The sequence below is a fragment of the Cololabis saira genome, chromosome 4 (genome assembly GCF_033807715.1).
Source record: "Cololabis saira isolate AMF1-May2022 chromosome 4, fColSai1.1, whole genome shotgun sequence".
In the NCBI taxonomy this organism is placed as follows: domain Eukaryota; kingdom Metazoa; phylum Chordata; class Actinopteri; order Beloniformes; family Belonidae; genus Cololabis; species Cololabis saira.
In genome coordinates, this window is record NC_084590.1 from 45,707,741 (window position 1) to 45,733,525 (window position 25,785).

General features: G+C 41.4%; 1 protein-coding gene across 1 annotated transcript in view; it reads left to right on the forward strand.

Annotated features, from left to right (window-relative positions):
• si:cabz01090165.1 (uncharacterized protein LOC100333421 homolog) overlaps positions 1-25,785 on the forward strand; it is a 686,742-nt gene that overhangs the window by 292,836 nt on the left and 368,121 nt on the right. The window contains exon 4 of the mRNA XM_061719918.1: positions 18,456-18,627. The gene's annotated coding sequence lies outside the window, so the exon portion shown is untranslated. The remainder of the gene's footprint in view (positions 1-18,455; positions 18,628-25,785) is intronic.

Below are 25,785 nucleotides of genomic sequence, written 5' to 3' on the forward strand. Positions count from 1 at the left end.
AGTCGAAATGTCAAGAAAAAAGTCAAAATGTCGAGAAAAAAGTCGAAATGTCAAGAAAAAAGTCAAAAAGTCGAGAAAAAAGTTGAAATGTCGAGAAAAAAGTCAAAAATTTTGAGAAAAAAGTTGAAATGTCGAGATTAAAAAGGAAAGGAAAAAGGAAGAGAAAAAAGGAAAAAAAGAAGAAAAAAGGAAAAAAAAGAAGGAAAAAAAAGAAGAAAGAAAGGAGAAGAAAAGGAAAAAAAGAAGAAAAAAAAGAAGAAAGAAAAGAGAAAAAAAGAAGAAAAAAGAAAAAAAATGACAAAAAAGAAGAAAAAAGAAAAAAAAAGAAAGAAAAGAGAATAAAAGGAAAAAAAGAGAAAAAAAGGAAAAAAAAGAAGAAAAAAAGGAAAAAAAAGGTCAAACATTTTTGAAAAAGCTCCAGGAGCCACTAGGGCGGCGCTAGGAGCCGCATGCGGCTCTAGAGCCGTGGGTTGCCGACCCCTGAACAAACCCATGCAGCTGCCTCAGCTATCGACGAATAACAGTTCTCTGCTGCTCTCTGGTACATTTTCAAGGTCGACAGAGAAGCTTAGACATGTGAAAACACATACACACACATACACACACACACACATACACACACACACACACACACACACACACACACACACACACACACACACACACACACACACACACACACACATACACACACACACACACACACACACACACACACACACACACACACAGAGGCGTATGCTTGTGCGGCATCTTTGTGACGAGCCGCCTCTAAATGGATCCCACGCTTTGCCACAGCACTGAGAATTGATTGGTGACAGAGAGGGACGACCACAGAGGCTTGGGATGAAGCTTCTGGTGATGAGGTCAAAGAGAGGGGGGGGGGTCCAATTACAGCCTCCGTGGTGGGATCTGTCCACGGTGCTGGAGCAGAGAGTCTGGTTGACGATCGAACCTCATGCCCCGTTTACACGTGGAAAAAACGGTGGTGTTTTCATGCGTTTTGACCATTTGTTTACACGAAAACGAAGCTCAAAGTCACCAAAAACGACCATTCCTGAAAACTCCGGCCAAAGTGGAGATTTGCAAAAACTCCGTCTTCACGTTTGCTTGTAAACGGAGGGAAACGGACATTTAGGCTTCAGAACGTCACATTATGCAACAGAAACGTCACCAGCGTCATGTGTGCGACCTGTGTTTACAATTTGTTTGGCCACTGTAGTTACTCGTGTCGTTTGTTGACGTTTAATTCCAGAATTCTGATTGGCTAGCATGACTTTATCTTCTCGTTACACTGCCTCCTGTAGGTTTGGCTGCTCATAGCACCTTAACAGTGTATTTATGCAGGTTCGTGTAAATGATGGTATTTTTCAAAACGTAGAAGGGGAAATATCTGTTTTTGTAAATACTATATATACTATGTGGAAACGTGGCCTCAGATCCAGCAGGAACACCAAAGGATCTGTCCATGGTGCTGGAGGAAAGGAGAGAGTCTAAAGAGATTCTGTCCTGGCCGTGGAACTCAGCTCTGAGAGGAATTTGCTCTTCTTTTCCACATGTGTTTTGTGATCTTGGGCAAGACATTGGATCAATCAGTCGGGTCCCTGAGGTAGTTGGTGGGCGGTGCTTTGAGAGTAGGAGAGTATGAGAGTCATTCAGTCCCACTGAAAGCAGAGCAAGAACTTGGTCCACATTGCTGGTGGGAAGTCGGAGTGGTTGCAGCGGGAGCTGAACTCCATCAGGGCTGAGCCTTTATCACAGATTCTGTTAGTATCTTTTGAAGAAGTAATTTTATACTGTATTTTTGAAGAAGCAATGTGCGGATGATGTGGTCCCGTTGGCAGGTTATTGGACACGTTCAGCTCTTACTGGAGCTCCAAATCTCCAACTCGGAGACTTTCGTCCTCGGTTTGAAAAAGTTTGGGAGTAAAGTCGGGGAGTTTCTCAGGGTTCGGTTTAGGAGAGAAGCAATGGATGAAACAGGAGATCGACGGGCTGATTGTTGCTGCATCTGCAGCCATGCAGCCATGCAGCCATGCAGCCATGCAGCCATGCAGCCATGCAGACTCCTGCCCTCACCGGTGGTCGCAAAAACACAGGAGCGCAAAATCAATAACAATAGTAAACTTTATGTATATAGAACCTTTCTTAACCCTTGTACTGTCTCCGGGTCAAAATGACCTAATTCTCCTGTTCCTTCTTCCCTTCCTTGTTTCTCCCTTCCTTCCTTCCTTCCTTCCTTCTTTCCTTATTTTCTCCCTTCCTTCCTTCCTTCCTTCTTTCCTTATTTTCTCCCTTCCTTCCTTCCTTCCTTCTTTCCTTATTTTCTCCCTTCCTTCCTTCCTTCCTTCCTTCCTTCCTTCCTTCCTTCCTTCCTTCCTTCCTTCCTTCCTTCCTTCTTTCCTTCTTGTTTCCCTTCCTTCCTTCTTTCCTCCTGCTCTCTCCTTCCTTCTTCCCTTCCTTGTTTCTCCCTTCCTTCCTTCTTTTTTCCCTTCTTTCCTTCCTTCCTTCCTTCCTTCCTTCTTTCCTTATTTTCTCCCTTCCTTCCTTCCTTCCTTCCTTCCTTCCTTCCTTCCTTCCTTCCTTCCTTCCTTCCTTCCTTCCTTCCTTCCTTCTTTCCTTCTTGTTTCCCTTCCTTCCTTCTTTCCTCCTGCTCTCTCCTTCCTTCTTCCCTTCCTCTTTTCTCCCTGCCTTCCTTCTTCTTTCCCTTCTTTCCTTCCTTCTTTCCTTATTTTCTCCCTTCCTTCCTTCCTTCTTTCCTTCATTCATTCCTTCCTTCCTTCCTTCCTTCTTTTTTCCCTTCTTTCCTTCCTTCCTTCCTTCCTTCCTTCCTTCCTTCCTTTTTCCCTTCATTCCTTCTTTCCTCCTGCTCTCTCCTTCCTTCTTCCCTTCCCCTTTTCTCCCTTCCTTCCTTCCTTCCTTCCTTCCTTCCTTCCTTCCTTCCTTCCTTCCTTCCTTCCTTGCTTGCTTGGTTGCTTGCTTGCTTGTTCCTTCCTTCCTTCCTTCCTTCCTTCCTTCCTTCTTCCCTTCCTCTTTTCTCCCTTCCTTCCTCCCTTCCTTCCTTCCTTCCTTCCTTCCTTCTTCTCTTCCTCCTCCCTTGACCTGAAGACAGCACAAGGGTGAACAAAGTTACAAAGTGCTTCCCAAGAACAATAAAATACATCAAGATAAAAATACAGTTTATAGTGGATAAGAACATAAGACAGCAATAACCAGGTGTCAAATTATTAATAACAATATTCACACCACAATAAAAGCTTTTCTAAAAATGATTTTTCTTAGTAAAGGTTTAACAGCAGTGTGGGATTAACTGACCTGATCTCAGCAGGTAAAGAGCTCCAAAGTTTGGGGGCCCGGACTGTAAAACTGGATCACCTTTGGTCACAGGCCGGGAGTTAAAAGTTCTTTAAAGGAGCATGAGGCTCCTTTTAAGAAATGAGACTCTAGCGCCACCCTTCACCACGACGGCCGTTGGGGGTACTGCAGCCAATAGTGAAGCCGGCACGGGAGAACGGGGAGAACGCACATGCAGCGTCATGTGACGTCACATCCACAGCCCAGCGCGGGAAATTCGGGACGAATTGCAACACATTTTGCAGCACACAGCCTGTTCAAGGCAAAGGAGAGATAGAGGAATCATTCTTTTGGGTTTGGAACGCTTCATCTGACATTATTACTAGAAAACTTAAAATGTATACGGATTTTTTTCATAAATCTTGCCACAATCCGGCCTCAAGCTCCTTTAAAATAACTGAAGGCTTGGTTATTTAGGGCCTTTGAAAGTCAGCAATAAAACTTTAAAATCAATACGATATTGAACAGGAAGCCAGTGAAGGGACGACAGAATTGGAGTTATATGTTCACATTTTCTTGAGGCAGTGATCAGACGAGCAGCAGCGTTTTGTACCGACTGAAGGCGGTGGAGTGATGACTGAGAAATACCAGCGTAAAGGGCGTTACAATAATCCAGGCGAGACAGAATAAAAGCAGGGACAACTTTGTGGAGATTATCAGGAGATATAAAAGATTTGATTTTGGAAATTAGCTCCAGCTGGTAAAAACAGGACAGGGACAACTTTCTTCATTTGTTCATTAAAACAAAAGCCGGAGTCAAATAAAACATCCAAATTCCTAGCAGTTGGTTTGATGTAGCGGCTGGAGGATTTGGGAGTGGCAAATAAAATAATTTCTGTTTTATCATTGTTTAATTTGAGAAAGTTTTGGGATGTTCAGTCAAGCAGCTGAAATACTTTTCCTCTGTAGGGAGAGAAAGTTACTCAGCTTTAGGGGTGCAAGCAGTACTGGAGTTGAGGGGGGATGAGGGGGGATGGCATCCCCCCCTGAAATAAAAACAGTCCAAATCCTCCCCCCTGTAAAACTGACATCCCCCCTTTCCATCCCTTATGTCATTTCATCAATGAATGTGGTTTTACTGCTATTTCAACATTTAGAGTCATCACCAGAAAAATAACACCAGAAAAATAACTTATTTGACAATTTTCACCTATTTCAAGTAAATTTTCACTTGAAATTAGTAGAAAAATCTGCCAGTGGGACAAGATTTATCTTCTTATTACAAGCAATAAAATCTTGTTCCACTGGCAGATTTTTCTACTTATTTCAAGTGAAAATGTACTTGAAACAGGTGAAAATTGTTGTTTTTTCCAGTGATGAGTCTTGTTTTAAGTGTAATGGGATTTTTTTTTACTAAAATGAGACATTTTAACTAGAAATAAGACAAATATTCTTGTTAAGATTGTGAGTTTTTGCAGTGATCCATTTTACTTATCCTGTGAAGGACAGAGTCATATTGATAAGTTCAGAAAAGTGTTTTTTATTGTTGTGTTTTGATGTATTTGATGTAAGCCCAGTGGATATTTAAAGCTTACAGAAGGCTGCATTTAACTGCTGCTATGTCATTCCTGCAGTATTTCTGCAGCTGTTTTGGTCACTGCTATTATTTGTAATATATTATATTATTTGTAATCAGCACAAATTATCTGTCCCCATATGATAAAATCCACCATCCCCCCTGATCTTTTTTTACAACTGGAGTACTGGTTACACCCCTAGTCAGTTTGGACAGAATCGGAGTCGCAGCTCCTTCACATGGTCATGGTTTGCACATCAGCAAAGGTTGATGGCTGGATGGATATACACACACACACACACACACACACACACACACACACACACACACACACACACACACATAAAGCCTCATCTCACCTCGTCTCAATGAGCACAAGCACCAGTGATTATTGCAACCATTTGAATTACTCCGTGACCACAAACCGCGGCCGATTGGCCATAACAGGTTGTAATTTAGGTGATGAGGGCGTTAGGTCAGGATCTGTTTCACCCCCAGTGACCTCTGACCTTCATATTTCAGCTTTATAAGGTGTCAGATAAACAAGGAAGCGGCGCCTCTCCACATAAAAGATATTTAAATCTCTGTATTTAGTTCCCTCGTGTTTGTACAACAACAAGAGGTGTAATAAACGAATAAAGATTAGATAATTAGATGTGAAGCTCTCGTTGCTGCTCGCATATTAACTGGAACAACTTGGCTGTAAAAACTGCGGAGCTCGTTACTCGGCAGCATCCATCCGCCTCGTTTCTGCTCGTCTCAGTTGTTTTTCTGCACTAAACACACATTCCTCTGCAGCCTGGCCGTTCGTTAACGGTCTCAACAATAAGGTCGGGGGGGGATGTGCATTCATACTACTGAGATCCCGTTGGTCGTGAAAGAAGGACGTCAGACGACCTAATCAGGGTCCTGACCTGTTAAAGACTAAACCCTGGGGCTGTTTGTTGGAGCAGCAATCCAGGGCTAAACAACATGCAGCCGCAATGCATGATGGGAAAGGGATTCTGCATCTACATCTACATTTCAAAAGGATAACCCTTGTACTGTCCTTCTTTCCTGCTCTATCCTTCCTTCTCCTTTCCTCTTTTCTCCATTCCTTCCTTGTTTTCTCCTTTCATTCCTTCATTCTTTTTTCCCTTCCTTCCTTCCTTCCTTCCTTCCTTCCTTCCTTCCTTCCTTCCTTCATTCCTTCTTTTTTCCCTTCCTTCTTTCTTCTTTCTTTTTTCAGTTCTTTCCTTCCTTCCTTGTTTTCTCCTTTCATTCCTTCATTCTTTTTTCCCTTCTTTCCTCCCTTACTTCCTTCTTTTTCCCTTCCTTCCTTTTTTTCTTCCCTTCTTTCCTTCCTTCCTTCTTTTCTCCCTTCCTTCCTTCTTGTTTCCCTTCCTTCCTTCCTTCTTTCCTCCCTTCCTTCCTTCTTTTTTCCCTTCCTTCCTTTGTTATTCCCTTCTTTCCTTCCTTCCTTCTTTCCTCCTTTTTTTCCTTTCCTTCCTTCTTTTCTCCCTTCCTTCCTTCTTTTTTTCTTTCCTTCCTTCTTTCCTTCCTTCCTTCCTTCCTTCTTTTTTTCTTTCCTTCCTTCTTTCCTTCCTTCTTTCCTTCCTTCCTTCCTTCTTTCTTTTTTCTTTCCTTCCTTCTTTCCTTCCTTCCTTCTTTTCTCCCTTCCTCCCTTCTTCCCTTCCTCCTTCCTTGACCTGAAGACAGCACAAGGGATAAAAAAGACTTTTTATGTATTTTAGGATTTTTCCTTCTCTGCTGGTATTTTCCTCTATTTTCTTCGGTCTTATTACATTTTGACCGTATAAAAACGTTTTTCTCGTCAATTCCGTGAAATAAGACCTGGAAACAGGCATTGTGACATAGAATTGTCAAATTGGTTTAATTCACCGTACGAATTGTTATACAGGACTGTTCTTTATTTTCTGTAATGCAATTAAAAAAACAAAAATGTCATACATTCTGGATTCATTACAAATCAACTGAAATATTGCAAGCCTTTTATTATTTTAATATAGCTGATTATGGTTTACAGTTTAAGATTAAGATTCCCAGAATATTCTAATTTTTTGAGATAGGATATTTGAGTTTTCTTAAGCTGTAAACCATGATCAGCAATATTAAAATAATAAAGGACTTGCAATATTTCAGTTGATTTGTAATGAATCCAGAATGTATGACATGTTTGCATTACAGAAAATAAAGGACTTTATCACAATATTCAAATTTTCTGAGACAGTCCTGTAGATTACTTTTGTAATACTGTATTTGACCTGGTCTTTGTACGTTTTGACCGTATAGAAACGTAATTCATTTTAAGAATGAAATGTACCTGCTGTACTGCCTTTACTTTTTAACAACTTGTGCTTTTTATTATTTTACCTATTTTCTTACTTTTAATGTTGATGTAAAGCACTTTGAAGGGCCTTGTGTTGAATTGTGCTATACAAATAAACCTGCCTTGCCTAAATTTGGGGTTGAGTTAGTTAAGGGTTTGTTTGCATTGTTTTTGCCAATAATAGGAAACTAACCCTGAAACCATAACGATGTGTCATGATCCCTCACCTGAGCAGCTTCACCTGAGCAGCCTCACCTGAGCGGCCTCACCTGAGCGGCCTCACCTGAGCAGCCTCACCTGAGCAGCTTCACCTGAGCGGCCTCACCTGAGCGGCCTCACCTGAGCGGCCTCACCTGAGCGGCCTCACCTGAGCGGCCTCACCTGAGCGGCCTCACCTGAGCGGCCTCACCTGAGCGGCCTCACCTGAGCGGCTTCACCTGAGCGGCCTCACCTGAGCGGCTTCACCTGAGCGGCCTCACATGAGCAGCTTCACCTGAGCAGCCTCACCTGAGCAGCCTCACCTGAGCAGCCTCACCTGAGCAGCCTCACCTGAGCAGCCTCACCTGAGCAGCCTCACATGAGCAGCTTCACCTGAGCAGCCTCACCTGAGCAGCCTCACCTGAGCAGCCTCACCTGAGCAGCCTCACCTGAGCAGCCTCACCTGAGCAGCCTCACCTGAGCAGCCTCACCTGAGCAGCCTCACCTGAGCAGCCTCACCTGAGCTCCCTCCCCAGGTACAAACCCACTCCTTCCATCAGCCTTTGCCTGGTTGTCTTAGGTCCCGTTTACACGGAGCAAAAACGGTGGTGTTTTCATGCGTTTTGGCCGTTCGTTTACACGAAAACGAAGATCAAAGTCGCCAAAAACCATCATTTCTGTCTTTTTCGGTTTTTAACTTTTGAGAATTTGGTTTCTAGCATTTTATGCAAATGTTACCTCAAGACAGTATGTAATGAAATATAGACAATTTATGTAATTATAACTGAAAACTTGAATGTTTTCATACTTTTAAACATATTTAAAGTAAAAAACATGGCACCAGTTATTAGTATTCAAAACATTAATTTTTTGGGTATAAACAAAAAAATACCAGAAGTTGTAATGTAATGATGAAAAAAAATCGATCTTTAGACATACAAATCGATTTTTAGGAATTAATATGAGAATCGATTTAGAATCGGAAAACCTCTTTTCGTCTATTTCGTCGTCTAACCGAAGTCGTCTATGATGTCATCGTTCCCAGCTCACTCGACAGCCAGTTCCCACTTTCGTGCCCTTTTGAGCCTTTCAGTCATTTCTAAAGTAAAAATAATCCATGCTTATAACACCGCTGATTAATTCAGAGAAACATAAACACGACATCTTTAAGTAGCAGGAACACGGGCGTGTAATCGCTGAGGATGTGTTACAAAACCTCGGGCTGTTGTTCTCTGGGACGCTGGGTGGTGTTGCATCAGCATCATCATCATCATCATCATCATCATCATCATCATCTTAACCCCACCATGAGTGACGTGTTATGATTTCAACATGCACATGAGTAGAGCCGACCTCTGATGGAGAGGAAACATGTATATATTACTGAAGCGTACTCTTAAATTAAATACTTACCTGCTGTACTCTACTGCCCTTATTTTTTTAACAACTTGTGCTTTTTATTATTTTACCACTTTTCTTATCATTTTATTTCATTTTATTTGTTATTTAAGCGTACTCTTTAATTTAACGCTTATGATTTTTGAAAACCGTGTGAAGTTATGGATAAGCCCTAAATGCAGGCATTGTGACGTATAATTGTCAAATTGGTTTGATTCACCGCACGAATCGGCACAAATTAATTTTGTAATACTGTATTTGACCCGGTCTTTGTACGTTTTGACTGTATAGAAACGTAATTCTTGCCATTGTAAGAATGAGATGTACCTGCTTTTTATTATTTTAGCTATTTTCTTATCATTTTATTTCATTTTATTTGTTATTTACTGTTTAATTGTGTCTTGCCGCTTTTAATGTTTAATTTAAATCACTTTGAATTACCTTGTGTTGAATTGTGCTATACAAATAAACTTGCCTTGCCTTTTATGTTCTGAGAACCCAGCAGAAGTGGACAGAGTACTCAACCCCAGTACTTGAGTAAGTGTACAAATACTACTGGTAAAAATTTACTCCGTTACAAGTAAAAGTAGCTCAGTCAAAATATTACTCGAGTAAGAGTAGAAAAGTACTTGCTTTTAAAGGTACTTAAGTATCCAAAAGTAAATGCTTTTAAATTTACTTTAAGTAAACGTAAGAGTAAGAGTAAGAGTACATTTCTTATTTTCCTCATCAGTAAATTACTATATTTTTTCTAAATTAATTGTTGCGGCTCTGTCTTGACAAACGCAGGCTACTTTGGCGGTATTGTTTTGAGGAGGCTTGACGTATTTCCGCTTTACGTACATCCCAGTGGAGAGCGTGCACTGTGATAGGTCTCCTCCTTTGACAAAAACAGCTTGTGTCCAATAGGATTTTAGGGAAGAAGAAAAGAGAGCAGACCTGAAAGTAACGAGTACTTTTCAGCCTTCCTAGAAATTTACTCGAGTAAAAGTAAAAATATTTGTCTTGGAAATGTATTCAAGTAAGAGTAATAAGTACCAAAGAAATCTAATACTCAAGTAAAGTACAAATCCTCTGGATATGTACTTAAGTACAGTACTCAAGTAAATTTACTCCGTTACTGTCCACCACTGGAACCCAGTGTCGTGAACTAGTTCAAAGTTAATTTCATTTCAATATGTTTAGGTGAGAAGTACGAATGAAACGCCACCCTGTCCTAAAACTGTTCACTATACAATCCTGTATTGTCCTGGTGGCTTTTGAACTTTCCTCAGAGGCTGTAAATCTCCAACAATGTAGTCCATTATCAGTTTGTCTACCTGTTGCTGGAAATCAACCCCCTGAAGGTGCAGGTGGGACTGGGGTCGTTTGGGGCTGTTGGGTCTTCTTGGTCTTTCCTGATTACTTTTTTTGACTGTCAAGGACTTGCAGATATTTTCTTACACAGGACGGATGCTTTAACTCCACATGACGTTTCAAATTAGAAGTAAACGAGGCAGATGCTCGGACTTGTTTTCTCAGCGCAGGTGGACATCATTTGCACAGAAAGGTTAGATTTTTACCGTGGGACTCTTTAGGAGATAATGTGTAAAATTCCTGCAGATAATGATAAGGATCATCATCTGACGTCTCGCTGACGCTGCGTCTGCAACGTCTCTCTCTTCACTGGTCATGTAAAGACTGCACCGGGCTCGGGCCACTGTTGCCATGGAGATGGTGCCCGTCGCTATGCTAGTGTGCACTGCATTGTGGGTAATGTAGTGTGAAGTCGTCGTCTCGTCGAGTGTTTTAAATGTTGAAATGTATTCCGTAATAGAGGGTCTGCATTGACGTCACTTCCCCACTGGACCAGACCCCATACTCACACTGAGTGGCAAAACATCAGAAAAACAGCTGAAACTAGTGGAGAAGACGATTATCGGCTTAAATTAAAGTCAGTTGGACTTGACAGTGACCCGTACAGTTACCAAGAACCAGTGGTCCATGGACATTAATATTTGGCCACAAATCCAGTTTCCTGATATTTATATGTACTTAATTTCTACGCCAGACAAAGCAAAGCTTGAAGGCTTACAAAAGTATTGATGCTTGGTCCGACTTCAAGGCAGGATTTGTTGCTGAAATTAAAGTGATGAGGACACCGAACTTTATGATTTGACCGTTTAACGTTAGCTACCCAAAAATCCAACATTACCTGATACAAAATGGGAACCGCAAATCCACGTTTCGGTGTCTGGAATCCAGTTGTTTCTGCGAATTGCAGCGATCCATTTGTCTCTCTTAAGCTTATTTTTCAGCAGTCTGTAAAACGATAACTCAGATTTCTTGCTAAATCTATGAGAATAGTCGATCGCACAACAGCTCTTTCCCATTTTAGATGTTTTCCAGTTGCTCAAACTGAAAGTTTACACTGCCACTCAGTCTTTCTGCCACTCAGTGGGCGTAACCCGCTGTGAAGTTGCATCTGTGACGTCATGAACATTCCCTCTATACAAATAAACTTGCCTTTCCTTGCCATATATGTTCTGAGAACCTCCTCGGATGACATGCACATAGTTAAAGAGACAAAAAGCCTTGGAGATAAACAGATGAGAGTGGAGGTGGGGGGAGAGTGATGCTCCTGCCGCGGTTGCCGGTGTTCTGCCAATCCTTGCTCCCTGCCGAGAAATGCTACTTTGTGGTTCTGCGCACGCGCACAGTCGATTTTCAAAGTTTGCGTCATTTCTTGCACGATGTAAAATGGATAATATGGGATGTTGAGTATTTGATCCTTCAAAATACACAACCCATGACATGAATGCATTACACTTTGTTAACATTATAAGATAAAGAGAAAAAAAAACAATTCTATCGCTTTATTTGATATTCATTCAGTCATTCGCCTTTATTTAGCCAGGCATGTCATTAAGAAAATTCTTATTTACTTATTTACAATAACCTGGGGGAAAAGGAAGTGGTTTAGGGAGTAAAACACAGTAAAATTGTAGCTCTACAAAGGTGGAAAACCATTAGGTAGCATTTTTTGGCAAAGCAGCAGAAATTGGCAGAACACCGGGTTGCAGCTTCACAACCGCCGTGGTGGAGTGATTTTCAGCAGAGGAGGAGAGTGGACTGTGTGGAAGTTCAGAAGTGAAGTGGTTCTGGATGCCGGGCAGGAGTGGCCCCCGGGGGAGGTGGGGTGGGTTAACGGGAGCGGGGCCGGCTGCCGTGCTACTCTGGGTTGGTGTGGACGGAGACGGTTGCAGTTTTCCCCGACAGGGATACCGGGCTGCAGCAAATCTGCTGGAAAGGTGCAGGTCACACCTGAACAGGCAGGTGAGCAGTCTCTCCAGCAGCAACCGCGGTGTAAGTTGTTGGGAAGTGCTAATCAAGTCAGTGACCGTGGAAAATCCCCCCATCAGTCGCTGTTTCCAGCCTCTCCCAGCGGAGCCGGCTGCTGCTATCTGCCTCGTTTCCCTCCAGTAATTACCGACCCCAGCCGCTCGCCGCCTCCTCCGGGCTTAGGAAGCTCCCGTCCATCACTCCCCCCACCTCCACCTCCACCTCCACCTTTATTCCCTTATTTCTGCCCTGCAAGCAGGAGCTTCGTTCCTGCCTCCAACGTTTATGTTTTCAACACCGGGGGCTTCTTTTCTACGTCGTGCCACCTTCAAAGAGTCCCATATATCTCCTAACTGTGAACCACCGTCTCCTCCAGAGGACGATGCATTAAGTATATTAATAATGCGTATTTATACTTTTCTCCCACTTTTTTTCTGAACTTTTTTGAACCTTCTGAACAGGAAATAGATGTTTAGAAACAATCAGCCTTTGCTCATCTCACAAATTGTTGGGCTTCTTTTGAGACTGCATCTGATAAAAGTGGCGTTTGGTTCCGTCCATTACTCTCCCCACCTTCACTTTTATTCCCCCATTTCCGCCTTGCAAGCAGGAGCTTCGTTCCTGCCTCCGACGTTTATTATACGTTGTTAATAATGCAAATTTATACATTTTTCCCACTTTTCCCACAAAATGTTTAGAAACAATCAGCCTTTTGTTCAACTCACAAGTTGTTGGGTTTCTTTTGAAACTGCAGCCTATAAAAGTGGCGCTCGGTTCATCTGGACACACATTTAAGGGTCTAAAAAGCCTGTTTTGGGGATTTTCTTTTTCAAATAAATGATCAGAAAATTGTATTTATTTTAAAAATACACTGATAAACAGTAACAAGTGAAAGTTGTGTGGGTTTTACTGATATTCTGATTAATTTATGATGAAATGTGATCTGATTATCTACAGAAATAGACAGATATGATCAGAATAAGATGCATCCAAGTGAGCGCCTTCGTGGCGCTCAAACCCGGAGACTGTGTTGGGGGGGCTGATAAGAGGGGGGGGCGGGATGGCGTTGAGATGAGGGAGGTGTGGTTATCAGCAAGTGTGTGTGTGAGCGGTAAGTCTGTGAACTTTGCCCCAGAGCTGCTCCTCAGCCATTGTCCTTGATGTTATCAGACGGCTCGGTACAGTTCTGATACAAGTCCACAGATGTTCTGGGAAGGGGAGGGCTAGTGGGGGAAGAGCACCTTGTTTTTCATTCCACCAGGGAGATTGTGACTGGAGCAATCGGCCAGGCTGCTCTGTCAAGGTCAGATTATAGAATCAACAATAGTATTGAAAAAACAGCCAGATTCAAGTAATTTTCCGTCTGCCTTAAGTCTCTGGTTCATCAATGGCGACTCCAATCAGACAAATTTGTGGTCAATTCCCGCCAAGCCGAGCTTCCAACTTCTCAAGGTCTTTTCCATCTTGCCAATGAGTTCAAAAACCGCTGCCAGCCTGCGATTTAGCGTTAAGTGTTAAGTGTTGGTCGCAGAGCTTATCCCCTCAGCCACATCCGGCAGCTCTGAAAGGGCCAGAACAGCTGTCGACGACTTACGCGTTTGTCGATATACCAGGAATCCACCAGCTCCAAAAAGCAGAAATCCTGTTATCATTAATCCAGTTATGAAGGCATCTTCAACGTACTCGACCGACAGAATGGACAGGCACAGGATCCTCCAATGTTTCCAGGAATCCATCATGTATCCGGCAAAAACAGTCCCGTCGGGGGCAGGAGGGCTCCCTTGTCCCCTGACTTCTCATGATGTGTTTAAGCTTATAGCAAACAAACAATTGTAATTTTCTTGAGATTTTTACTGAATGCATCTGTTAGCAGCTTTAGAGGGAAAAGTAAGTGAACCCATCCCTGAATTAGTTCAGTGAAGGCCGGTAGGAGTCGGAGCTTTGAGCAGCTGGGACCAGTTAAGGACACTGGTCTGATTTACAGCCATTCAAACCATTACTGTTTGGTGATCTGCACAAGGTTGGGAAAGGAATAAAAATGAGTCTCAGAGGTCACAGTTTCTACCTTCTATGCTTGTTTTTAATAAACAGAGATGTTTAAAACACCACGACGGAAGCTTCTGGTTTTCAGGAGAAGAAATAAAAAAGGAAATATTACTTCTGTCTGCGTTGCTGTTTCCCTTCTGGGCAGGTTGTTTTCTGTGCAATCGTCAGTTTTGTTGTTACCTGCCTGCGCAGTAAAAGGGTTCTTTGTTGCTCCAGCGGTTTCTAATTCTCCCAGGATGACAAGTGTGTGCCAGACGTTTTCCCAAAAGGCATCAAACTGCAAAATCACTGAGGAAAAAAAGCTCTGGTTGGAGTCCAGAGCTTAACCCTTGGCTGGAACTCTATACCAGTTCATATTTCTCATGTAGGCAGCAAAGATTGGTTTAAGATTCAATTGAAACAATATCTTTTACGCTTTGACATTTGGAAGGAACAGAATGAAGTTTGAATAGTATTACAGGTAGTGTAAACCCTATCACAATAAAGGTGAAAAGTGGTCAAGAATTCTAATATAAGGTCATTTCAGGCAGGTATCGTTTATGAAGGTGTTTTATTTGACTTCATTTCTATGTATTTACGTCTGATAATGGTGATTTAGTTATCTAAGGGAGTTGTGTCTATTATTGTTTTGTTTGTCATGTATAATGTATGTCTGTTAAGTATTAAGTGTTAATTTGTGTGTTGTGTTTATGTCGGACCCCAGGAAGAATAGCTAATGCTGTTGCTAATGCCAGAGCCGTCTGGGAGATTTGCGAGGCCCTGTGCGAAATGGCCGGAGGGACCCTCGATTACCGCGAAATTTTGGGGTTTTTCGGGTCGGATTGGGTGTCCATATGCGCAATTTTAACTCTCCAATTAGCAAAATACTGGATACCTTCCCCTGCCTCATCATCATCTGGGCTTGCCTCGGCGCGGGGCCCCACGGCTGCTTGAGACCCGGTCGGATCGGTGATTTTTCTAACAAATTTATCAAACGAGCCTTTCAGAGAGGCATTAAACTCTTCCATTTTCTTTAGTTTTTTTCTTTTTTCATCCCCTGATGGAAATTTCCTGAATCCGTCTCGTTTTCTCGACATTGTGTGACAGTTTGTTCCACACTGCACCCGTCTGGATCAGAGCAGCTTGTGTCTGCGCTTGGTCTGACGCAGTTGTATTGAACAACAGACACGCGCATCATTGCACATATATTTATTTATATGCACAGACTAGTACACATTTAGGTCTGTAATGGAACGTGACTGTTGATATTTATAAGGGAAAAAAGGAAAATAAAACGAAAAATAAAAAAAAATTGAAAAAAAAAAATTTGAAAAAAAAAAAACGGCGAGGCCCCGTGCGGTTGCACGGTTCGCACACCCCTTGCGGCGGCTGTGGCTAATGCTAATGGGGATCCTAAATAAAACAAACAAACAACCAAACCCCTCAGAGGTGGTGGTGAAGAAATACTGGTCATAATATCAGCTTTCTGACAGGCTTCGATGGGGCGTCGACGTCTGTTGCAGAACTTCTTCCACCAGTTTTTGTGACCATTTTAATGCTTGTTTTCACCGATGTAGCTGATCCAAAACACGTCACCTGATTACCAGCATCAGCCAGTAGGAACAGACCAAATCTGCCAAATCTGAATTTTGGTCTCCACCTCTCAAGTTGCTGCCGAGGTTTCTGAACAGAATGCTTTTATTTATTTATCTCCATAGACAGTTGTACCTGCAGGACATACAACCTCTTTAAGACCAAAATAACAACATTAACAGCACCATTTTATTTATTCTAATTAGAGTTTTAGAGTGAAGTTGTTCCATTTAACGGCCCAATAAACCTGAGGGGGAAGTAAAAAACACCAGGACAGAGGAAGAGCGAATTGGTGTCCAAGTCGGGCTTATTTCAGAGAGACGAGCAGGAAAACTGCTATTTTTTACAGAAATGCTGATAGTCTCCAACCAGGAAATGTACTTAGAAACCCGGATCGTTTCCTACAGCCGTCTGTTTAGTGTCCTCCACTTCAGTCAAATCAACCCCCTGAAGGAGCAGCAGTGGGACTGGGGTCGTTTGGGGCTGTTGGGTCTTCTTGGTCTTTCCTCAGGACTTTGTTTGATTGTCAAGGACTTGCAGATATTTTCTTACACTGGACGGATGCTTTAACTCCACATGACGTTTCAAATGTGAAGTTGACGAGGCAGATGTTCTGACTTGTTTTCTCAGCGCAGGTGGACATAATTGGCACAGAAAGGTTAGATTTTGGGGAGACAATGTGTAAAATTCCTGCAGATAATGATAAGCGGATCATCATCTGACGCTGCGTCTGCAACGTCTCTCTCTTCACTGGTCATTGTAAAGATGCCCCGGGCTCAAGCCACCGTAGCCATGGAGATGGTGCCCGTTGTCATGCTAGTGTGTGCACTGCATTGTGGGTAATGTAGTGTGAAGTCGTCATCTCGTCGAGTATTTTATATATGGTGAAATGTATTACATAAGAATTGGACCTAAACACTGAAGCTGAAACTCACATAATCTGAACAAGTTTAAGTTCTTTATTTGCAAATATGTTTTCACAGAAATGAACGTATTCATGCACAACACTGCAAATGATGGAGACCAAAACCTTTTTTTGAACAAGGCTGCAAATGTTTATTTCTGCTCTAAAGTTGGACATTTTAACATAGGAGCTAACACTGACTGACTTTTGCAGCTACTAGTGGTCAGTCGAGGAACCGCAACCAACCTTGGTTCTGCATTGACCTCAACCCCGACGTAAAGTGGTTGGAGCTTGAAGAAAAACAAGCTTTTGTCTGCACCAGACTTTATTATTCTCATTCTCTCGGTTTTGATACTTTAATACTTTAACAATGTTGAAGATGCACGAATAAGAAAAATTCAAGCTTCAGACTTTTTATTGTCATTATACGAGGTCTGATAACACATGAAAACACTCAAACCGCCTGAATCCACTAAGTCTTTGGTTCCCAACTTGTTTGGAGCCGTGGTAACTGTGGTAACCGTGGTAACCGTGGTAACCGTGATGTTTCTGTCTGAAACCATCATTTAAACCCAGGACGTTTTATCCACCGACATAAAGCCCTTTGACAGAGACGTTTGTTCCTCAAAAACTATTAACTTCTTCAGTTTCAACGACACAGAATTGTAATTACAGCCCTGTGGTTAGTGAAAGTCTCCGTCTCTGCGCCGCTGATTGCAAAAACAACCGTGAAAGTTAATTAATAACTCGGGCAGTCAGTTTACTTTATTTTCTTGTCTCCATTCGTCCTATTCAAGCAATTTAGATGAGATACGAGCCGTCTGGAGGTAATTGTGACTCTGAAAGCACCCAGAAGGACGTGGATCTGTACATTTAGATTCCATTGATGATCATGTTTATCTTTTCATGCAACAAAGTTATACAAGTGGAAATAATAACCCACTGGGACTGAGGAGCATGAATATCAGTCCGGTTTGCTAAAAAGCTGCTCATTTAGCTTCGAGACGGATGTGCAGCTTAAACACAAACATCTCGGTTTCACAGATAAACATGAAATTATCAGAATGAAGAAGAAAGTACAACTACAGAACTACACAAAACAAAGGCACGGATACTGAAAACATTTGGAAAAAAATGTCCAAAAATTGTATTTATTTTAAAAAATACACTAATAAACTACGGTAATAAAAAAGCAGCCGTCCATTACTCTCCCCACCTTCACTTTTATTCCCCTATTTCTGCCTTTCAAGCAGGAGCTTCGTTCCTGCCTCCGACGTTTATTATACGTTGTTAATAATGCAAATTTATACATTTTTCCCACTTTTCCCAGAAAATGTTTAGAAACAATCAGCCTTTTGTTCAACTCACAAGTTGTTGGGTTTCTTTTGAAACTGCAGCCCATAAAAGTGGCGCTCGGTTCATTTGGACACACATTTTTAATACATTTAAGGGTCTAAAAAGCCTGTTTTGGGGATTTTCTTTTTTTTTTAAATGATCAGAAAATTGTATTTATTTTAAAAATACACCAATAACAGTAACAAGTAACAAGACTTCTTCAAACTGCAACATGCCTAAATCTGCGCTAATTACACCGTCAGCTGCCTGATTTACTGTGAGAGGTTTCTAATCCACTTCTGCATCAAATGAACGAACAAAGAAGAAAAGAAGGGCGAGGTTTTACTCGGCTCTGAATAAGCAAAATATCCAATCGATCCGTTACCGGGGAAAATAAACAGCGAGGAACTGCATCAGCCCGCTACCTGCTTCCTTTCTCCACCTCACCACACCTCTTCTTCTTATTCTGCATCTCTGTTCAGGCGCAGTGGCGGTGAGCCGAGCCCATGGATCTCTTTCAGGACTTCTTAAATGTCATGTGACGGCTCCAGCGGTTTAAACTACACCCTTCGCCGCAGGGATGTGCTCCTGAACCTGGATGAGCCCCGGCGGCGCCTCGTTCCCCTGAAGGAGTAAGACGACCTGAATTAGAAGGTGAGCAGCTGTTGTTTTAACTTTGATTAAGATCAGAATGTTTGACTTTAGGTCACATGATCCGTGTACTTCCTCTTTCTGACCGGCCGAACTGCTGGTGTGGATCCTGCTGTGATCCTTAAAAAGAAAATGAACTTCGCTTCCTGGTTCTGGTAGCTGCTGGTGATGCTGACGTAGCTGCTGGTGATGCTGACGTAGCTGCTGGTGATGCTGACGTAGCTGCTGGTGATGCTGACGTAGCTGCTGGTGATGCTGACGTAGCTGCTGGTGATGCTGGGTCTGGTTTCTAGCTGGATGCTGACGTAGCTGCTGGTGATGCTGACGTAGCTGCTGGTGATGCTGGTTTCTAGCTGGATGCTGACGTAGCTGCTGGTGATGGTGATGGTGGTTTCTAGCTGGATGCTGACGTAGCTGCTGGTGATGCTGGGTCTGGTTTCTAGCTGGATGCTGACGTAGCTGCTGGTGATGCTGACGTAGCTGCTGGTGATGCTGGTTTCTAGCTGGATGCTGACGTAGCTGCTGGTGATGGTGATGGTGGTTTCTAGCTGGATGCTGACGTAGCTGCTGGTGATGCTGGGTCTGGTTTCTAGCTGGATGCTGACGTAGCTGCTGGTGATGCTGGGTCTGGTTTCTAGCTGGATGCTGACGTAGCTGCTGGTGATGCTGGTTTCTAGCTGGATGCTGACGTAGCTGCTGGTGATGCTGGGTCTGGTTTCTAGCTGGATGCTGACGTAGCTGCTGGTGATGCTGGTTTCTAGCTGGATGCTGACGTAGCTGCTGGTGATGCTGGGTCTGGTTTCTAGCTGGATGCTGACGTAGCTGCTGGTGATGCTGACGTAGCTGCTGGTGATGCTGGGTCTGGTTTCTAGCTGGATGCTGACGTAGCTGCTGGTGATGCTGGTTTCTAGCTGGATGCTGACGTAGCTGCTGGTGATGCTGGTTTCTAGCTGGATGCTGACGTAGCTGCTGGTGATGCTGGTTTCTAGCTGGATGCTGACGTAGCTGCTGGTGATGCTGGTTTCTAGCTGGATGCTGACGTAGCGATGGTTGAGTCGCTTCCGACTGTTTTATTTATTTTTTTTTATTCTGTGAAGGTGAACTTGAAAACTCAGTTTGAATACTCCAAGTTTGAATACTTCAAGTTTGTTTAGTCCAAGTTTGAATACTCCAAGTTCATAAACTTCAATTTTGAATACTCCAAGTTTGAATTATCCAAGTTCGTGTAATTTAAGTTTGTTTACTCTAAGTACGTATACTCCAAGTTTGTGAATGCCAACTTCGTGTACTCCAACTTCGTGTACTCCAACTTCGTGTACTCCAACTTCGTGTACTCCAACTTCGTGTACTCCAACTTCGTGTACTCCAACTTCGTGTACTCCAACTTCCGACTGCACATGTTGGGTCGGACATGAGTCATGTTGTTTCCTCGGCGTTGGCGGTAAATAAAGCTGTTCCCTCCTGAGCGGTACCAGTGACTCCAGTTGATTGTAGAGGACAGGCATTAACCCGTGTGCTGTCTTCGGGTCAAGGAAGGAGGAAGGAAAGAAGGAAGAAAGAAAAGAAGGAAGGAAGGGAGAAAGAAAAGAAGGAAGGAAGGGAGGAAAGAAGGAAGGAAGGAAGGAAGGAAGGAAGGAAGGAAGGAAGGAAGGAAGGAAGGAAGGAAGGAAGGAAGGAAGGAAGGAAGGAAGGAAGGAAGGAAGGAAGGAAGGAAGGAGAGAGCAGGAGGAAAGGACATGAGAATTAGGTGATTTTGACCCAAAGACAGTACAAGGGTTAATAAAGTATGATTTCCAGCTGCGTCTCCGACATGGAGACGTTCCTGGTATGAAACATCCTCCCTCCACTTGGCTGGAGCAGGTGTGATGGATCACTGGAGTATTCATGTCCTTCACTTGGGTTTTTTTTTTTTAAGTAATTTCTCTGCATTTCAGCTCCTGCGTCTGTTTTTAATAGATTTTTTTTTCCTGCTCCAGCACTAATTTGATCATTTGTTTCCTACGGTTGGTTTTTCTCCCTGATGCTGCTCAATAAAAGCACGTTACAGCTGTGAAATTAAAAAATGCTTACATGCACAAGAGAAGAAAAAGGTTCACGGATAATCGTTCTTAACCGTTTCACAGATTAAATCAGGATCAGAACAGGAGGGTTAAATATACTGCAGCCATTTGGGGGGGCGGTGAAAGGAGCCGGGCGGGGGGGGTGCAATCTACCTTGGCATCCATGGGGGTGTAACGGTACACAGAAGTCTCGGTTAGGTACAAGCTTGGTGCAATGGGGAAAAAAGAAAAGTAGAAAATAATATTTTGGTCCTTTAATTTTGATAAATTTGAATTTGAATTAATTTATTATAACTTATCCATTCAGCTACTATATTCAATTCCTCCTGCAATATGTCATTCAATTCACCTATTAAAGTAGCAGTAGCATAAATTGTAGAGTCATCTGCATATGTAACAATGTTAGATTTCTTTAAAACAAAGGGTAATTCATTAATAAATATAGAGAATAATAATGGTCCTAAACAGCTCCCCTGTGGAACTCCACATGTAACATCTCTCATTTTTGATGAACTTGATGTGACAGCATTATGAACGGGATCCACGCGCTGCAGGACCAGAACCCAGCACAGGTTCTGGGTCGGTACGATACAACATCCAGACCCGAGTCGGACCAAAGAGTCGGACCGAAACCACAAACCACCACGATTAGAGGGGACCTATTATGGCATCTAATACCTATTTTAAACAGGCCTTGAATGTCTTAAAAACAAGCTTTTGATTGTTTTTGCTAAATAAATTAGAAATTCAGCCTCTGAGCCATGACTTTATCTTCCCATTCTCTAACCTCATTATCTATGAGGGATTCTGAGTGGGCGGGGCTTTGATAATGAGGCTGTGCTGATTGGCTGCCTGAATGACGCGATTCACCGCTACGAAAAAATGGCGGAAACTCCGGCCGGCGGAGTTAGTTGTTCCAACCAGAGTTAGTTGTGGGCGTGGTCCACCTATGTAAATCGCGCCCGTCGTTACTTACGAATCTGAACGGCTCGTAGATCCACATCACACTGGACGGCTCATCCGGGCGGCTGTACAGACACTGCAGAATTTGGTTTCTTTCCTTCTTCTCTGAGTTGGCAGGCTGAGGGAAGACTACTTTATATATGTTAAAGCAAGAGAAAACCTGTTTTCCGATTTAACCCTTGTGCTGTCTTTGGGTCAAGGAAGGAGGAAGAGAAGAAGGGAGGAAAGAAGGAAGGAAGAAAAGTAGGAAGGAAGGGAATAAAGAAGGGAGGAAAGAAGGAAGAAAGAAAAGAAGGAAGGAAGGAAAGAAAGAAGGGAGGAAAGAAGGAAGGAAGGGAAAAAAGAAGGAAGGAAGGAAGTGAGGAAAGAAGGAAGGAAGGCAGGAATGAAGGGAGAAAGGGAGAAAAGAAGAAAGGGAGGAAAGAAAGAAGGAAGGGAGGAAAGAAAGAAGGAAGGAAGGGAGGAAAGAAGGAAGGAAGGGAGGAAAGAAGGGAAAAAGAAGGAAGGAAGGAAGGAAGGAAGGAAGGAAGGAAGGAAGGAAGGAAGGAAGGAAGGAAGGAAGGAAGGAAGGAAGGAAGGAAGGAAGGAAGGAAGGAAGGAAGGGAAAAAAGAATGAAGGAAGGAAAGGAGAAAACATGGAAAGAATGTACGAGGGGAGAAAAGAAGGAAGGAAGGGAGCAAAGAGGAAGGGATAAGGAAGGAGAGAGCAGGAGGAAAGAAGAACAGGAGAACTAGGTCATTTTGACCCAAAGACAGGACAAGGGTTAAAATAGCTTCTCTTATTGGTGATTATCTCTGATCGGAGGCCACAAGCAGGTCCCGTCCCATCATGCCTAAACCTCCCACCGCGGACCAATAAGACATCTGGACTAAAGTTGCTAAATACTAAATATCGTCGTCAACAAACCTTTATCACCTGAGGAAAATGAGATGCCACAAAAATGCTGGTCATGTGACGATAACGATGATTAAATATATAATGCAATATCATCGACGAATAAAAACCAGACTAAAATGTAGATTACAAAATAAAAACTAGGCTAAAATGTGTCTTCATTTTCTTCTCTGGGGCTGGGAGAAGAAGAAGAACCATCTTTGGATACACTTTCCTACATAGACGTGGAAAAGAAAACCCAATGTGTCGTTGAAAAAGAAAAAGACGGGGAGAAATGTGGAAAAATAAATATGTTGTAAACTCAAATTAGAGTCTTCTGTATCTGGAATGAATGTATTCTTGAATCTATACGGTAACAATAATATAATAATAAGATAACCTTGTTTGAATTGTAAAATGGGTTTGGCTAATACAATCTTTGAATAAAACTAGACTAAATTGGACAATTGTGACTAAAATGAGACTAAAATGCTCAGACTTTTAGTTGACTGAAACTTGACACGACTAAAAAGTATGAACGTGACTAAAACTAATAAAAACTAAAAATGATAACTTAATAGCCCAATGACTAGACTAAAACTAAAATTGAAACAGGCTGACAAAAACAACACTATTCCGGACTTTGAGGTTCCACTTTTCCTGTGAGACGAAGCCGAAGTCGTCTAACACCTCGGAAGAAAAAAGAAGCTACGTCAGCGCTGCCTTAAAGAGATCTCACTAAATGTACTTATGCAAACATTTATTAAAGAAAAATGTGCCAAGTCTAGCAATTAGTGTGTGTGTGTGTGTGTGTGTGTGTGTGTGTGTGTGTGTGTGTGTGTGTGTGTGTGTGTGTGTGTGTGTGTGTGTGTGTGTGTGTGTGTGTGTGTGTGTGTGTGTTAATGCAGCCTTAATAGCCACATTAGTGTCTCGCTCCAAGTAACTCGTTTCAGCAGCTCCGATAAGCAAATAGGTCCATTAGGTAACTGTATAACCTACCTGCACACACACACACACACACACACACACACACACACACACACACACACACATACACAAACACACACACTAATGTATGCGGGCAGGTTGATGTTTTCCATCAATAATTTACGCACAAACGCAGTCGGATATTTTAGCAACGCCGCATGCGCCATCGAATACTTTAATTTGCTGTCGGTGCAGCGGAAGTTTCCTGATGAGAGGCAGCGGCGGCAGAGCCGGTGGGGGGGGAACCTTGAGTCAGAGTTACAGTGATGAGAGGAGCATGGACGCAAATAAACATGTAGATATGTACATCTATTAATATATGTAGATATATAGATTTATATTATGGATATAGATATCTTATATGTAGGTATGTATATAGATATATTGAGTTATATTCAGAGGTGGGTAGAGGAGCCAAAAATTGTACTCAAGTAAAAGTACTGTTACTTCAGAATAATATGACTCAAGTAGAAGTAAAAACTTGTCTTCCAAATAATTACTTGAATAAAAGTAAAAAAGTACTTGGTGAAAAAACTACTCAAGTACTGAGTAACTGTTGAGTAACGTCTGATTTATTATTTTAACACAACCATTCAAACAGACAAAAGTACAAAATAATCATCTTCAGGCAAATTAAATCAATAAAATACATTAAAATTAATAAAAAAATAGCTTAAATTAAAATAATCTTAAAGTAAATTCAAGTATTTTAATAAATAATAAAATAAAAAAATAATAACAGAATAAAAAAATAAATTAAGCACAAGTAGCACAAAATTTCAAGCCTTTGTACTTTTCTTTTTTAACCAGAACTAGAACAAACATGAACTCGTATAAACTCTGTGTGTGTTTGAGTCTGTGTAAATGTGACAAAACATGCAAAAACAAAAATTTTTCCCAAAGAATCACCCAGTGATGTCATGAGATTGACGCGTACGTGGATAAAAGGGATAAAATAAAAGTAACAGCTCAACGTAGCCTAATGTAGCGGAGTAAGAGGAACAGTTTCTTCTTCACAAATCTACTCAAGTAAAAGTAAAAAGTATAGTGATTCAAAACTACTCCTAAAAGTACAACATTTCCCAAAACTTACTCAAGTAAATGTAACAGAGTAAATGTAACTCGTTACTACCCACCTCTGGTTATATTATACGTACAGTATTTATATATCGGTATCTCTATTAATATATATATTGATTTATAGTTATATGTAGATATGTCGATATATAGATTTATAGTAATTTTTATGTATATAATTGGAGGTAAATATATGAACTAGTGTATATATAGCATATCTACTCTTATATAGTTATTCAAGTACATTGTTGTACATTGTTGTTTATTGTTCTCTATTATATTGTAGTATTATAGTAAAATAATAATAATGTAATACTATACATTATAATTCCTTATATTAGTACATACATACATAGTATGAATGAATGAATGAATGAATGAATGAATGAATGAATGAATGAATGAATGAATGAATGAATGAATGAATGAATGAATGAATGAATGAATGAATGAATGAATGAATGAATGAAGGTTATTCAGTCATGACAACACAAAACACAACACCAAAAAACTTGTGCACACCATTAACATTTCACACAAAACCAATAATCATGTGTTGAACAATGACTGAAAAGGCATAGGCTGAAACAAACTGCTTATAAAAGCCTATCCTTTATTATCAACTTTCTTTTTGTGGCTACCGACCTCCAGAAAACCAAAAAGAGAATAGAAAAGCAAAGAAACAACAAAAGGCAAAGGAACAACAAAAAAGCAAAGAAACATTAACAGATAGTCAATTGCACTTATAAGCTTCAAAAATAGCTTTAAAAAACAATTTTCTTAAAAACCAAAAGAGAATGACACGTTTTTAAATTTATGTTGACATCATTCCAGAATTTAACTCCAGTAATGGAGACACATCTCCTTTTCATACCTTTTTTAGCTTTTTGTACTGTGAAATTGCAGACACGTCTAAGATTATACGGAGTCTCCTGAATTGAAAAGAACCTCTGTATTGAGTCAGGGAGCATTTTGATTTTTTTTGAGTATCACAACTAAATGCTCGGCGTTTGTTTTGTTTTCTTTTGTTTGCTTTGATTGGTTTAGTTTTTTGACTATATTTATATATACATATAATTGAGTATTATATCACTATATTGGATAGTTATTAAAGTAGGGGTGTTTGATAAGTAAGTTTATTGAAACTCTTTTTTTTACTTTTTTTATTCTTTTTTTTAACATGCATGTTCGAGATAAAAT